Below are 12,355 nucleotides of genomic sequence, written 5' to 3'. Positions count from 1 at the left end.
ATTACTAGGCAAGGTCAACATAATTCTCTCATCAACACATCATTCTCTAATTTCCCTGTTGACACTGACAATTCAAATGCCAGGACCTGCTTTATGACATCACTGCACTCCTTCTCAACACACCGATACTTTCAGGCCAGCTGCTTTAAAAGTTTGTAGTGCGGAATTATAGCCTGTAATATCATAGCTTGTCTATTATTAATGAAAAAAATCACTAGCTACAACTTGCACCGCCAATCACCTGACCGGTGTATATTATTAAAAATAATAAAACTCACAACATCGCCATTTGGGAGTCAATCTTGTGCGAGCTAACCATTATTGCTTGTAGAATTGACTCAAGCCCAATATGGCACTGTCAGGGAGTTCATAATTACTATCATAATATACCATCAAAATGTGTTTTTTAATGCGAGATACTATCGACTTATTATGTCTGGTGAGTGTGCATTGTGGTATTTGACAATGGGTCTGTAATTTAATTAATACAAATATTTCTCAATACCTTTTGCAAGGAAGAGATAGATCTACGATGCTTCTCACATTAGTGTTTACTGTTTGTCGTTTTGTAAAATACACTACAAACAGATAAAGTATTGCAATGAAATTTATTAAAAATATAACTCAAGCAAATACCACAAATGTACTCAAAATGAGGCTGCCGGTACGTGATACCCAGATACAACAGAGATACTATACTAGCAAAGGCAAGGCAGTCAAACAAGATATAAAATAAAATAAAATTACATAGCTATAACCTAATAAACTCGAACAGACTAAAAGACTAAAATTACAAAGTTATAAACTAATACTCACAAACAAAACAGAAATAAATAAATTAGGCGAGGGGGCTTCTCTCCCATCCCACAGGCAAGTCGGATCCCCCTAGGCAAAGGATGACCTGCTAAGCCGAAAATGAGGTCTGAGGTAGCCATCAAGAATCCTGTGCTTCGTTAATGGAAATGGAAGTTATAGATATATATTTGCTACAGCTTTGTTTATCGAGGTAACTGCTATTATGATATTTTAATTGTAGAAAATTGCCCATAGAAAATACAATTCATTTACCTTTACACTGTGATGCAGTCCTGAATACAAAAAAATCGAATACGTTCGATTTTGGTTTTAATTTTGTGACATTACCCTTACACCTACCTGTTCACAATGAAATCCAACCGATAGCCAAATTATCAGTCATTGATTCAGTGTTGACCGTGATTGGCGTTGCCATAAGTTGGTGTTTGAACCAGATGGCGTCAACGGTAAAGTATAATCATTATGTTAAATATCAGGAACCTTTATTTTGGCTGGTATTGCACGTCATCGAAGTCTACTTATTATGTGGTAAAGTTTTAACCACTGAAAGATATAAAATCATAAATGGCGCTAGCTGCTACAAACGTGTTGGAGACTGTATTAATTCCTGATAGGGAGATAAAGGGATACGGGCGGGAGTTCTATAATAATAACAACCAAATAGCTACCATTCATAACGTGCCTTCTTCAACTTATGTAAGTACCTAATGCCGACAGTATCAAATTAATAGCGTAATTTATCAGAATACACATCGTAACGTAACATCATTTACGCACCTTTTGTTAAAATATTAACGTCTTTTTTTTCAGAGTTCGGTTGTGATATTATGCTACTTTTTTACCCGCAGTGAGGTAGGTTATTAATTGCATATTTTCTTTATTTTCTTGAAGTGCTACAAATATAAATGATGCGCGACCTTTGTATCCAGGTAATAAGAGGTATAAACATCAAGTTGTTTTCGAATGACGTCGACTATAAATTTGCCTGGAACGAATTCCAGACAATTGAAGCAGAAAGTTAGGTTATACGTAAAGAAAACTGTGTGCATAAACAAAACATAGAGCTTAAAAGACGAAGCAAAGTTAAGGAAGGCAACAACATCCAATGTAATAACTACAATATTTATTGAAGTGAGTTTAACTTTTTGTTATTAACCATGTCCCATTGACACGCTTCCCAAGGTGTGTTACGTAACATCGGATATCGCAGGAAAAAAATCAAGCTTATAACATGTGAAGTGTAAATGGCTAACCCAGAATGCACTCCAATTTCATTACCAATTCAATATGAACAAAATATTATTTTGACGCTTGGTATGCATCAGAGAATGCATGCATTGTCAAATAGAATATACAGTTGTCATATAGGCGTGAACAACAGTCAAGCAAAACGTCTGTAACCAGTAAATTGTTGCTCTGTGACGGTTATTATTTGAAAGAACAAGAAATAGGAAGGCCTCATGAGATAACTGACATTAATATTTGTAACGACATCGAACATAAAACAGATTACATTTGCTAGCATTTACTTTTGGTTACAATTTGTCACAATATTTCTCGAGCTGTTGACTTGAGTAACGTTGGATAACAATTATATTGCTACTAAGCAAAATCAACAATGGTGTCAATACATAGTCTCGTTGTACGCCACAGCAACAATGTAAATATTCCGTTAGTCCATTGGGAGTACGTACATCAAGCTACTATACATAGATTTAAACACTGTCAACACTTCAGACCAATTTTTCTCAATTTGTAAATTAAAAGTTGACGTGGTCGATAACTGCTTCGACGTCAGCATGGACACAATAGAGACACCCACTCAAAAACATGTAATGATGTTGTGAAGAATTAAAAATGTTATTAACAGTTGTGTAACATTTGTCAAATCCATATCGCTCGGTCACGATTGGTAAATTTTCATTTACCCATTCAAGAATCCGAGAGAGTAAAATTGATGAAAACAGTTTTGCAATGAACGAAAGTAAAGAAATTCTTCTGCAGTTTCACTCCTTTTACTACCTCAGACGGTCATAGTTTCCACCCATTCCTGTAGAAAATATCCTCCGTGTATAATTTTGGTACATAAAAGAAGCACGATAAAGGTATGTCGACCGTGCTTAACAATATCAGGACAAAGTGCTTTCCCAGACTTAAAATTGTCGATATTTGTGACCAATTTTTGAAACGTAGTGCACTTACCTCAAAACAAATTGTGGCAGGACTTATAACTACTACCCATGGGGGGAAGGGTTCAGTCGAACTGTCGATTATTTTTTTTTTTTTAAGGCGTAACTCAAATGACGTATTATACATATTCAAGTGTATCCGTCAGATATTAAGGATTGTTTATGTACACACTCTCTTATTATATTTCGTTTGACAATTTGGCCATGTAGTGCGGCAAATATGTATGATCTCAGAGCACGTTTCATAATTCACAAACTAGCTGCATGTATTGACAAACTGAATAACATGCTATTATGCCTGTTCTTGGACTGTGTGCTATCACATCTAAATTATTTTATACCAGTGTATAATATGAGGTTATTACGAGAATACCTCGAAATATACACGAAGACAGTACAGCTGGAGTATCGACCGACGGTGTACTGTCTGAGTGCATACTTTGAGGTATTCTCATAATAACCTTATTATTATACATCTTTTCCTTCCAAGGATACATCATGGGAATGCCGAAAAACAGCAAGTTTAGAACAGAACCAGCGAACTTCATTGTGTGGAGTCCGGTCAAACCAACAGGATTAGTATGAGGTTCCATGTAATCGCAAGAAATTACCATTACAATAGAAAACAAAAGACTGGCATTCCCATGGTAATAAAGAACAAGTGCAATTCCTGATATTAAAACGTTTTGTTAACATAGATTTGGAAGTCACTCATGTAAGCAATGGATAACTTGGCATAATGACAAGGTAGTTAATTTAATAAGTGCTGAACTATTGATTGTAATTGTTATTGCCTTTCTGCGAGCTTTGGGGTGGGTGGTGTTGGCATTGTCAAATAATTTGTTTATTTCAATCTCTACTGAAGTTACATAGAGTGTTTCGGGAGTAGAGTGTATATAATGGGTAGGGGTTGGTGTCATATAATTGTTTATTTCAGGTTCTCATGAAGTCACATAGAATTTCACTTTCGCTGAAAAGTTTTCAGGCATTACGTTTCGTTCTAATTTTCACTGTGATGTATCAAGTCTCAAAATAGAGTATAGGGGAAATGTAATTTTCACTAAAAATTTATTTTAGACGAAAATTGTTTTAAGTGAAAGTGATGTATTCCGCAGTACTAGTAGGGACGTTTGAGGGTCAAGGGGTATATTTGGGTATCAAAATGACAAATGTCAGTTTACATTAGTCACATATACAAATACAATTAATTAATGAAGAAACTAAGAGTTTTGAATGTAACATTTTATTTCATTCAGAAAAATATAACTATTTTATATTAATGATTAACACCGACAGTTTGTAAAGTGTAACTGACAAAATATTGGATAAATATTTAAAATATGAATTCAAACTGAAAGTAAGATTGAGTGAATATCCTTATGTAAATTCAAGTGAGATACTGCACATAGTATAGTATAAATTACATTTTTTGAATGAGGAAATGATAGTTTCTTGATAAAAATTTAAAGTCAATACCACTTAAAAGGATTAACAAGTCTATGAGGTCAAACTTATAAAGGTATTACAGCACAATGTGCATGGTAATGAGCAAGTGATTAGAACTCATCAGATAAAGACAGAGAGGATATTTCAAACTAATCGTGAATGAATCGAAAATGTATTTAGTAATGTTAAAGAAGTGATACTATTTTGATACCGTATTTCCTCAACTATCAGCGCATGTGCTAACGTATTTTGACAAAAGTATTTATATGAAATACAATATTATCTTGTTCGTTCAAAATACAATATTATCTTCTTATTACAGCAGATATAAATAATATATTCTGGTACAGCTGTTATATTTTTTTCTCATCACCCACGAGAAATTTGAATAATTCTTTTAGCAACCGGAAAATAATAAATAAAATAAACATTGGGCAGTTAATAATTCATTAAATTAGGAGAGCTTTTCATTATTCACGTAACAATATACTGCAGCAATGCTGGGCCTTCCAGGAGAGAGCTACATATTGCACGTTTAGTACAAACCTTGTCTATGACACAGATCACTGCCCCCGCTAAAAAATAAAACTGTGAATACATTATCCCTTTTTGAAAAATAAATCACTGCCTTCACCATTGTATTAAAACGAATCACGTTGTGACACACTACTTCAACACCCACGAAAAATGAAATATGGGAAGTTGGCCTACATTACACATCCCTGAGTCAAACATGAGATTCAACGATTGGGAGCGTTTCGGTGAAACAACACACTGCACAGCATACAAATTCAACATTTGCAAACCAGTATACTAAAACAGAAATGCTCAGCGATGCAAAAGAAGGATAGATATTACTTTTCAGTATACACATCTCTTTTGACACAATCCCTCACATTATCCACTCCCAATTATTCCCGTGTAAAATGGAATAGCCTCTTTCCATGTTGACATTCTGAGTAAAATCATGTGGTAGGCTGTTAAAATTCGCTCTTACACTGTTCAGCTGGTCTGGGAAATGTGTTTAATTAGCTCACATTCAAGCAGCAATGCAGATTTCTCAGTAGGAGTGAAACAAGCGTGACTCTGTAATTAGAAAATAGGGGCGTTTTCAGCAAAAAACGAATAACCATGGAGTGCATACAATACACTGAATTTTGGAACAAATCGCGCATTAGTTACAGCAGCAGATACCACAGCAATATCAGAAGAAACATAAAAACACTACATATTGTATTTCAGTCTGGACCCTCTCTATTGCAATTCTAGGAATTACCCCCATACAACCATTTACCACTTTGGTATCATCCACGCCTGAAAACAAACTCTTAATACCACGCTGAAGCGTTTGGTAATGACCATGAAAAAACCTGCATAGAATTTAGCTTTATTCACAATTTATACATGAACATGAATTTATACATTTATGTAGTAACATTATAAAAGTAACAATGATTGTGATAAGTGATAGCACTTTGGTGTGTAGACTGTAGTATATTGAGTTCAATGAATATTATCTTAAGCATTTAATTAGCAATAATACGTCAGCTTTTTATTTTTAATTATATCCAGTGATCAGATAAACATTAAACAATGCTTGCCTAAAGTAAGAAGAAATATACATACAATTCATGATGCACTAACTACAGCATCAGCACATTTACTCCAATAGTATTCATCTTTTGTGGCAGGACATGGACAATTGTCAACACAATACTACAATAAACTGTACCAATGCTGATTCTTCACCATATGTCCAATTTTGACTTGCCAGCACATGATACATTGCTTTACTATACATGTAAGCAAACACGCAATAATATAATGACGTAGCCAACAAAAAACGAACGAGTTTTATGTAAAGAATCTCCTAATATAGAATCAATAATACAACTTTAATTACAAAAAAAAAATACCTTTGGGGCCTTCACATTTTCGGACATCAAATATACTAACGAAAACAGAAATGTACGGCAGTGATTTGGAAAATACTACTATTCGTGTGAAATGGCGATTCACATTGGTTCGGTTGGTCTCAGGTTTTATTCGGAATTTTTCGAGTAGAATTCTGACTCCAATAGAGATCATTGCCCTTGGCAATGGACTCAAATTTATACCAACCCCACCTAAGCCAACCTATCACACTCTGCTCAATGACATGTCTATGCTATCCAGGAGAATGCGTATCAAATATTGAATGCGCAATAAACAATCTCAACAACATCCTTTCAAAATGAAATCAACATGGAACCCACCAGACTCGAATAACAGTAGCCTCGAAAATTACATTGAGGCAACTAAAGTTGAGATATCCAAAATCACTACCAATAAACCCAAACAAAACATGAATTCTGCTGAAAGAGCAGCAATAAATAGATTACATCATGATAACACAATTGTAATAAAACCATTCGACAAAGGTCGTGGTATTGCAATCATGAATACAACTGACTATATATATGAAAGCCTTCGTCAATTAAACAACGAACAATACTACACTAAAATTGGTGGTAACGATACTATAGTCACGTCTAATTCGGTCCATGAGCTCGTTACAGAAAGGTACAATCTGGATTTAATCGATTACGACACGTATAAATATACAGACCCATTTAACTACACAGTTAGAACGCCCCGGTGGTATTTATTGCCTTAAGTACACAAACCACCGTCAGAGGGCAGTATATTTGTTGGTAGACCGATAATCAGTGGTTGCTCTGGTCCTACAGAGAAAATATCAGAATTGATTGACCACTTTTTAATTCCAATCGTCAAAAGACAACATACTTATATCAAAGATACTACAGATTTTATTAATAAAATCGAAAATATACAAGTATCTGATAATAACGTCCTAGTAACCTTGGATGTCGTATCAATGTATACTAATACTGTTCACGAAGAAGCGATCCGAGCAACCGCTAATGCAATGCAATCGAATTACAATCACAGTGATAGTCCTTTGAAACCACTACCTTTGGAATATATAATTAAACTCCTTGAAATCATTCTGAAAAGAAATACATTCGAGTTTAATAATGAGTATTATACCCAAACATGTGGAGTTAGCATGGGATCACCGTCTTCACCTGAGATTGCCGACATTACATTCCACCTACTGGAAAATCAGATTTTACTATTTGGTGCTCGTTATATTAAAACATGGTATCGTTTTCGAGATGACATTTTCATGGTATTCAATGGTACCATACCTGAATTACACAAATTTATTCAGGATGCTAATATGCTTCATGATAAATACCGGCTCACATTTGAATACTCAATGACACAAGTCACGTACCTTGACCTTGACCTATATAAAGGACAACGCTTCCTTGATCTGAATATACTAGACGTGAAAACGCACACCAAGACAACGGAAACGTTTCAATATTTGAAACGTAATTCCTGTCACCCTACATCAGTATTCAAAGGTTTTATTAAAAGCGAAACTATTCGATATGCTCGTACTTGTAATAATGCTAACGATTTCTTAAATAAACGTAACTTATTTATTGAAAAATTGCGTGAAAGAGATTACACAGATAACGATATCGAAAGATACTCTTCAATTAATGAACATGACAATCGTATCTCACATTTACGTGAATCAATGCCCTATAATGAAGGGCAAACAATATTCACAACTACGTTCAACCCATATATACAAGGGTACAGGCTCAAAAGAGCCCTATTAAAAAACTGGGATTTAATTCGGAATGATTTGTTACTGTGTAACATTTTTCCAAATCCCCCCTTATTGCATTTCGTAGAAATATCAACTTGAAAGATAAACTCACAAGTTCTACTCTACGTACTGACAAACTCGTGAAAAACGACACACCAAACGATGAAGAATTACTTTCCATTTTAACTAAATTGTATAATGAAAGTAATAACGTCGAACATTCTGAAAGCTAATTTAATTGAACGATTCGGTCAAGTAATGTTCCGACTGATGATGGGTTCAACATAGAACCCGAAACAGCACCATCACACTAGTGAATAATCCAATTACGGATAAATTTGAGTGCTGTATCGACATAGGCTTTCTTCGTACTCAGTTTTGTATTCCATTATTGTTTCCGTGTTTACTTCTATCAGGATCACACCTGAAAAAAATTTTAACACGGAATTCTACATCTGTTAGGTATTTAGTTAGCTAATGCAATACTGCCCTCAGTCGTTGAAATGTTCGTCAATCCACCACCCCCATCAACATTTTGAAGTTACTATACCATTGGCAAAAAATACACAGTTATGCAAATATTAAACTAGTTTCACATCGGTATGCGGAAGCTTGCTATATATTCTTCTAAATAAAATATGAAAGAAGATGATGAAAAGGTTTATCTTTACAGCAGCTCCAAATAAACGAACTCGATACTATCGTAACAAAACTCTGCTCAGGCCGCAAAATAGAGAGTAAACCGGAAGTGACGTCGTGACCTTGTTTAGCATGTAAATATCACTGAATAAACGGCAGAGTACATATGTCCTGCGAGTTTGGATGAAAGCGACGCCCATAAACGATACCTAATTGTGAAGATTCACGTCATGGCACGTCTCCTCTCGGGCACCGTGGAATCCTGTGAAAAAGGGTGTTTTATTTTAATTATTAAATTCAAGTAAGTACGCTACCTGTTTCATAATTGTTTTTCGTTATATACAGTGGTACCTTATCTCCCATTTTTCTACATAAGTATGTTCTGTAACATACTCAGTAGTGAAATATTTGAATTCGACTGGAACTACCTTAAGGATTAATACCTGTTTGTGGGCACTCGCTTGCCTAACAAATTGTCCATGCTTTTTTTATATGTAGACAATGCTGACTCCACACTGTTTAAAATTCGGGGCTCATCTGGATGTGAACATACTAAATCAATCTCACGGTTAATCCTGAAAAGTATATTTTCCAAACGCTCTGCCTAATTTACAAGGCTGTGTATAAATAATAAATATTATTTATTTGAAAAAAAACAAATGTTCCAAAATCACAATTTTAGTTATTATGTTAGAATGAAATGATGGGTATTTTCCCATGGAGCAGTAGATTCACACAAATGTTTGCATTCCCAAGTGCTGGAGCTCAATTGGCTTCAACAATCCCTCACTCCCTAACACTACAAAGAGTAATTCATCATTCAACTTGAAAAACTTCTCAGACTCGTTCGGATAAGACAGGGCTTCACAACCAACATCCACTTGGCGGAGTAGGAAATATCCATCACAGCACAGGTTCCAGAGTGAATCTGACATTTGAGAGTATATAATAAAGACATCTAAGGGACTAATCTTCTCAATTTTATAGGAATCAGGTCTCATCGAATTGCTCCATCATAGTAACAAAATATAATCTTGTTTAAATAATTTCTCGGGTTTTTGCAAGACAACAGCATCACATGTGCTGTGGAGAGTATAAATGAAGGAATTTGATATGCTAAAATTTCCTCAGCAATTAGATGTGCTTACCATCAATAATCCTAAAATTAGAGTTATATACATGTAATATTTCTTTCTGCTGAAATGTGGTACATTTTGAAATATTTTCTATAATTCTCTTTCCTAATTGGACTACGTGGACGTAATTTTCTATTGGCTAAAACGAAAACTGTTTTACTTTGTGATATGTAACACAATAGCTAAATTAATGATTCCGTTCCATATTAATTTATCAACCCTTAATTTTATAGGTTTTCGTGATACCCAAAATAATTACTATTCTCTTTCTAGACATCTAATCAATTAAGAAAATATTTATCACAACTGATGATAAAATCCACCCACCTTCTAAGTGCATTGATACGATTGTTTATGCTGGTCGTACAAATGTTTAAAATAGCATACAAGTCTCACAGAATGATGGTTGTAGTCTGTATAGATCGTAACAGCAACACACAGACTACTAAGTTAAAATGATGGACCCCAACTCTCCTTAGTCTGTCCATGTTATAGGCATAAATGGCCCAGATTCAGGTACACTACCTTGGTTTCCACATGAACCAATCAGAATGTGATCTTGCTAGCAGCTGTGTCCATAGGTAACTCAGTAGATCTTTTATTATTCAAATAACAGCGCACCTGGTAGATTCCAATTGCCCTTCCAAAGTTGTAAACAGCCTTTGTTATGTAAATCACAAGCACACCTGGTTGATTCCAACTATCCTACCAGAGTTGAAAACAAGTATGACCTGTCAATCATCTTTTTGACAATTTATGGCAATGCACACCGTTTCTTCCCAAAATTCCATGCACATTTCTATTTGCAGGGTTTAAGGTGAAAAAACATTGAATAAAGGATTCTGATATTGCCCCCTCATCAAGACTGAACATGGCACATTTTCAGTCAAATAATCAGCCTCAACTGCCAATAAATTTACATTTCTCAAAATTTGAAAAAAGAGTATTGTAACACTAATCCTAAACATTCTCGATTCTACTTAAATATATGGCCCACCGCATTAACCTACTGTTTACATGTTGTGCCGTGTTAAGATTAATGGCTGGTGATCAAAATAAATTCTTTACCATATAAATATTGGTGAAATTTATGCAATGCCAAAATCATTGCCTAACACACTTTTTCAATTACAGAGTAAGACTTCTCAGTGGCTAGCAATTTATGACTGGCTTATGCCACTGTAAATTGTTTTGGCTGACCTATTCTGGTCAAATCACTGAGAGGAACTGCTATTGTAGCAAATTTTGGTACAAATTTGCTATAGTAGCCAGCCATGCCTAAAAATGACCTTTCTTGCTTTACTGTGTCAGGTCTGGCTGCATGCTGTATGGCCTCTATTTTATGTGGCAATACTTGCTATACGCCGTCACCTACCTCTAAATTAGTAAAACAAAAGAAACATTTTGAAGGTCTTGCGGTTAATAGCACCTTCTATAGACGATCCAAAACATCCTGTATAATCTGTACATGCTTTTCCCTAGATCAATTTTGGTGAAGTACAGACTCTATTTTAATCGTTAAAATAAGTCTTCAAGTGATGGCATTGGTTCTGCATCGAACACTGTAATGCGGTTGAGTTTGCGAAAATCAATGCAAAACACCCCCTCCATTCTTATTTACTTAAACAATAGGTGAGGCAAAGGGTGAATTTGATAGTTCATTTACACCAATCTATAACATACTCTTAATCTCTGACCTCACTATATCTGTCAAAGCGAATTGTAAAAGATATGGTTTTGACCTGACTGGTCCATCAATCTCTCTATGTTGGACGACATTCAACTCATGGCCAACATGACAAGCAACAATTGTTTCCTTGCACTGAATTGGCACAGACTCCAATTCACTACTGTCACACAGCAATGTGTCACTATCATATTCAACAACTGCAGTGCACACACAGTTCATCACACCCGTAACCGTTTCCTTGTCATTCCGTTTGTCTCTTTCATAATATGCTTTCAACAAGTTAGCATGATAAATTTCCACCTTGCCTTCTACATCCATACTGTAATTCATCATACCCACTCTCTCATCAATTATATATGGTCTCTGCCATTGCATCAACAACTTAGTGTTACTTCCCACTGACTACAATAACACTTTGTCACCAGGTTGGAACTTCCTATTCCTGGCCTTCCTATCATAATACTTTTTGTATCTGACCTTTGCCTTAGCTAACCCAGCTTGAGCCAATTTACATGTCTCTTCAAGGCGATTTCGCAAATCTAGGATATACTGGTATGTAGTTTTAACCTCTGGTGTAATTGCCTTCTTTGTCCACAACTCTCTTGAAATCATCATTGGGCCCCTACCATAAATAAGATCAAAGGGTGAACACTCTAAACACTCTTGAGGAGCTTCTCTATGGGCAAACAATAATGGGTACTTGGTATCCCAATCCTCGGGTGTTTTTGACACATGCATTTCAATATACTTT

The sequence above is a fragment of the Saccoglossus kowalevskii genome, chromosome 22, assembly GCF_978046115.1.
Source record: "Saccoglossus kowalevskii chromosome 22, keSacKowa6.1, whole genome shotgun sequence".
In the NCBI taxonomy this organism is placed as follows: Eukaryota; Metazoa; Hemichordata; class Enteropneusta; family Harrimaniidae; genus Saccoglossus; species Saccoglossus kowalevskii.
This window is presented reverse-complemented; position numbering follows the sequence as displayed.